Source organism: Salmo salar, chromosome ssa13 (genome assembly GCF_905237065.1).
Source record: "Salmo salar chromosome ssa13, Ssal_v3.1, whole genome shotgun sequence".
Lineage (NCBI taxonomy): Eukaryota > Metazoa > Chordata > Actinopteri > Salmoniformes > Salmonidae > Salmo > Salmo salar.
In genome coordinates this window covers 93,718,449-93,724,448 of record NC_059454.1, presented here as the reverse complement: position 1 = coordinate 93,724,448, position 6,000 = coordinate 93,718,449, and positions in this window count along the sequence as shown.

Genomic DNA, 6,000 nt, shown 5'->3' with positions numbered 1-6,000 from the left:
CAACTCTAGCACGGCAACTGTGGGAAGCTTGCATCGAGCGCACCGAGCTGTAGCTGCGCACTGGCGACACAGTGCGCATCCCCGCATAACACGGTGCTTGCTCGGTCACTCGCTCCCCCCGGTAAGCACGGGGAGTTGGCTCAGGTCTCAACCCCGACTTCGCCAATCTCCCCGTGTGCCCCGCCCAAAAAATGTTTTGGGCGCTGCCTCTCGGGCTTCTGTCGTTGGGCTAGCTCCTCATAGCATCTCCGTTCCGCTTGCGCCGTCTCCACCTGCTTCCATGGCAGGGTCTTATCCCCTGCCGTTACCTCCTCCCAGGTCCAGGATGTCCTCCATTCTCTCTTCTCCCGAGCCCAGGATCCCTGCTCCTCCTGGGCATGCTGCTTGGTCCGTTTTTGGTGGGCAGTTCTGTTACGGCCGTCGTTGGAGGAAGGGGGCCAAAGCGCAGCGTGGTACGTGTTCATGATATTTATTAAACAATGAAACACTAGAGCCAAAGAAACAAAACGAAAAGCCAACAGTTCCGTCAGGTAACGAATACAAAACAGAAAACAACTACCCACAAAACACAGGTGGGAAAAGGCTGCCTAAGTATGGTTCCCAATCAGAGACAACGATAGACAGCTGCCTCTGGTTGGAAACCATACCTGGCCAAAACATAGAAATATAAATACATAGAATGCCCACCCCATATCACACCCCGACCTAACTAAACAGAGAAAAACGGCTCTCTCAGGTCAGGGCGTGACACTTACAACAGGCCTACAAGCCCTCAGTCCAGCCTCTCTCAGCCTTTTGCGGACAGTCTGAGCACTGATGGAGGGATTGTGTGTTCCTGGTGTAACTCAGGCAGTTGTTGTTGCCATCCTGTACCTGTCCCGCAGGTGTGATGTTCAGATGTACCGATCCTGTGCAGGTGTTGTTACACGTGGTCTGCCACTGCGAGGACGATCAGCTGTCTGTCCTGTCTCCCTGTAGCGCTGTCTTAGGCGTCTCACAGTACGGACATTGCAATTTATTGCCCTGGCCACATCTGCAGTCCTCATGCCTCCTTGCAGCATGCCTAAGGCATGTTAACGCAGATGAGCAGGGACCCTGGGTATCTTTCTTTTGATGTTTTTCAGAGTCAGTAGAAAAGCCTCTTTAGTGTCCTAAGTTTTCATAACTGTGACCTTAATTGCCTACCGTCTGTAAGCTGTTAGTGTCTTAACGATCGTTCCACAGGTGCATGTTCATTAATTGTTTATGGTTCATTGAACAAGCATGGGAAACAGTGTTTAAACCCTTTACAATGAAGATCTGTGAAGTTATTTGGATTTTTACGAATTATCTTTGAATGACAGGGTCCTGAAAAAGGTCAGTTTCTTTTTTTTCCTGAGTTTATATATCAAGTTTCTGAAATGTTGGTAAATTAGCTTTTATTGTTTAAATAACTTATTATAGAGATCGGTGTGGTTTTTCACTATCTAATCATGGCATGGGGTTGTTCAATGACAGACATGTATTTGTTTAAAATCACTTGATGGTTTCATTTCAGAGAGACAAATAATCATGTTTTTTTTGCAAAATGCTATATATCTGCCTCACTCTCAGAGAAATAAGTAGCACTGCTAGGTTTTACACAGTCAAATGTAACAAATAACTACATTTTTAATAAAGAAATGTACAAATGCTACATTTGTGACGTCAATATTTTTTTGTCAGTCATTTAGTAGATGCTCTTATCCAGAGTGACTTACAGTAAGTGCATTCATTTTAAGACAACTAGGTGAGACAACTACGTATCACTGTCAAATATACAGGATACGAACATTCCATTCCAGCTAAACAGTGGATTAAAAAAAAAATCTATTAATTAAGAATCTGAAAACAGTAATATTTTACACACACAAAAGTACTCATAAGCAATTATTTCTGATGAAAAAACACAAATGCTAAACATTTGTGGATATGGCGCTTTGGAAATAAACTCTTCATTTGTATTAGTTTTCTGGCTTTCAATTCAGTTTAAATATGGTTTGGAATGCCCTTTTTAGTTCTTATTCACTATTTATGCTTCTGACCCATTGCAAGTTCTTAGAAGATTCCAACCAAGAGAGTCCAGCACAAGCTGGTGAGACCTGTGGTCTATTGGCTTCACTGTGTGCACAGTGGTGCTTAAGGACAATGTAGAAATGTATTCATTAAAATGCCTCACATTTCTCTGACATTAAAAAGTAGGTGATGTAAGCAACACTCAAATGGCTTCTTGTCTAACATCAAACTTTCAACTTTAAAACTTCAATGTGCAGTAGCACCAAACTGCACTGATGAAAATAAATATTTTGACTAATGTGTTTATAATGATTTAACAGTAGAGAATTTTTTTTATTAATAAATTAACAGAAGAGAGAGTAAAATAACCTAGATCATTCATATTGTGAAGGAGGATTGGAGGGAAGGTGAGGGACGACTGTGTGTGCGTGGAGGTGTGGAGGTGTTGGTAACTGCGGGTGCTCGTGGGCGGAGGGTAGATGTTGGTGTGAGCTCTCGAATGCATCTGTGGGTGGCTGCTGTGGTTGTGATGCTGGGTTTGGTGTAGAAGAAAGATGAGAAAAACCTGTGGGCGAAGGGAAAGAATCCTATTCCTCTCTACACTCACTGGCTCTTGCACTGTTTATGTTGAGGGGCCACCTCTGAGGGGTTAACTCAGAACTAAAATATTACCTAATTTGGTCTCTCCATGAGAGATTACTAAGGGGTATACTACAAAGCAGGTTCAAGGAGCTAACTTGCCAAATTGTTCTGAAAAAAAAATAAATCAGCTTAATTTTTTTATTTATTTAAATGGGCATTGTCTAATTTACTAAACAACCAAAAGCAGTTGTTTCTGGCTGTTTCCAAAATAAGCTGGCTATAACTAATTGATCCTGCTTTGTAGTATACCCCTATGCACTACACTGATACCTGAATGAGGGGAGATGGTTATGAGAAGGGTGAAAGGTTAGTCAACACTTGCCTAGCTGCACACCATTCTCTGCAATGCTCCGTAAAGCCTCTTTGGCACACACCTCACTCTCCAGAGTTCTGAAGGAACCAAGCAGCCTGCCCCGCCTCCCCCTATGAAACCACACGCTGGTGGCCTTATCTCTGCACTCATCTCACAAACATCATCTGCTGTGGTTTTTTACCTCATGCCTCCTCTCTGCTCTGCAGCACTTCACACAGCCCTGGGAGTCTGTTCTCTAGTCTGTTTTGCACTCTTTCATTGTGGTCTAGATCCTCATCCTTTGACTGTGTGTAATGACTATTTAGCAAAGTGCTTAAGGATGATGCATGGTCCCTGTGTTCTGGTGAAAAGGGTAAAACTGTATTGATGGAGTGAGAAACAACAGCAAAAACCTCAAACACAACAACAAAATGACATCATTAATCAAAAACCATAAAAACACATCTCCATCAGCTATGTAAACAGATTGGTAGAGTAAGTGCTGCTTATGCCACCTCTGACCTCATCCTTCAGATATATCCTCTATCCCAACTATGAAGCCACACGGTGATCTCTTACTACTATTGAAGGGCTCATTTCCAGTGAAGCCACACCAAAATAAGCAACTCTTTGAAACTATGTCTCTGGCAGCCACATTAATCTCTCCGCTGCACTGCAACTCTGTGAGCTTCCTGCTTCCTTTTGCTTGTTTATCTAACCAAGGTTGCACTCAACATCATCAGTTTTGCATTATTCTATAACAGGCACAGTGCCTATAGAAATTGCCTATAGAAAGTGTTAAACATTTTTCACATTATGTTACAAAGTGGGATTGAAATAAATTTAATTGAAACATTTTGTCATTGTTCTACACAAAATACTCCATAATGTGAAAATAAATTAATTAATAAAATTAAATAACTAAAATATAGTTATTGCATAAGTGTTCACCCCCTTTGTTTAGGCAAGCCTAAATTAGTTCAGAAGTAACATTTGGCTTAACAAATCACATAATAAATTGTATGGACTCAATCTGTGTGAAATAATAGGGATTGACATGTTTTTTGAATGCCTACCCCTTCCCCTGTCACCCATACATACAACATCTATCTGTAATGTCCCTCAGTCAAGTATTGGATTTCAAGCACAGATTCAACTACAAAGACCAGGGAGCTTTTCGAAAGCCTCATAAAGAAAGGCAGTGATTGGTAGATGGGTAACAATAACAAATCAGACTTTGAATATATCTTTAAGCATGGTCAAGTTAATGATTAAACCACACAGTTCAATGGTTGTGATGGAAGAAAACTGAGGATGGATCAACAACATTGTAGTGACTCCACAATAATGACCTAAATTACAGAGTAAAAACAAGAATACAAATATACAGAATAAAAATATTCCAAAACATACATGCAACAAGGCACAGCAGTAATACTGCAAAATATATGGCAAAGGGATAAACTTTTTGGTCTAAATGCAAAGCCTTACGTTTGGGCCAAATCCAACACATCACTGAGTAACTGCCCCCTTACTTTCAAGCATGATGGTGGCTGCATCATGGTATGGGTATGCTTGACATCGGCAAAGACGGGAGTTTTTCAGGATGAAAAGGTACGGGATGGAGCCAAGCAAAGGCAAAATCCTAGAGGAAAACATGCTTCAGTCTACTTTACTCTAGACACTGGGAGAGGAATTCACCTTTCAGCAGGACAATAATGTACAACACAAAGGCAAATCTACGCTGGTGTTGCTTACCAAGACGACAGTGAAAGTTCCTGAGTAGCCAAGTTACAGTTTTGACAGAAATCTGCTTGAAAATCTATGTCAAGACTTGAAAATTGCTGTCTACCCATGATCCCCAACACCTTGACAGTGCTTGAAGAATCTAGAAAAGAATAATAGGTAAATATTGCACAATATAGGTGTGCAAAGCTCTTAGAGACTTACCCAAAACGACTCACAGCTGTAATCGTTGCCAAAGGTGCTTCTAACATGTATTGACTCGAGGGGGGGGTGAAAAATCTCAATTCCCACAAGCGTAAAGGGTTAAAAAGGCTTCCCAGGTCATCTCTGCTAAACTACACATGGAAAATAACCCTGCAGCAACAGGAAATATGAATTATTACGTGGATTATAATTAATGGACATTTTTGTAAGGGTTAATACATTTTTCATAAGGGAATATCAAGTCTGTAATTTCAAAGAGAAGATTACAAACTTCAGAAGCCTTTTTAACCATTTACGCTTGTGGGAATTGGTCTATATGGATAGGGCTAAAATGAAATGTTTCTTCAGAAGAAAAATGAAATGCTTAACCATGGTAGCAATTGAAAGGGAACCGTTTAAAGATAAGGAGGAAATGATTAGACCAAAGGGAGTGAGTACACATACACAACAGTTTATCTGACACAAGACCGAATCCAAACACTACAATGTTGATGTTATGTGAATTGTACATTTAGTCTACTTTTCACCACATTTGTTGATAACGAAATCTGAAAATACTCTGGATACGTTCAGGAACATGATAAGACTATTCCTGGAACATGTGGAGTAGGTGAAAATAAAGACAAAGAAATGACAAGGGTTTGAGTGGGAGGACTAACTGGTGTCTCCAAGTGGACACATACCTCTCTAAAGTGTGCACAGTTTCTTAACAATTTCAATGCACTTTTATGACTCAAAGAAGTCTTCAACTATAAGGTACTTTTTTGAGCTCCCCTTGCTGTGCCATTGAGGCGCAACTACACATTTGTTTCATTTGGAACACAACCATCACACAATTACTGTTGTTGTTTACGCAATCCAGAAACAGTCCATTATAAATCACAATCTGGGTTCAGGTGGGCATGATTTGAAAGCTTGTACTATTGCCATCATGACTAGCTAAGTTATAAAATATGATCTTACAGTGTTAGGCTTTCACAAGGCAGTTCATAGAAACAGACTGTAATGTTGATGCCCATAGAAAGGAGTGGTGAGTGCATTCAGGTGCGTGTGCCGCGACAAATTATCTTAACAATAAACAA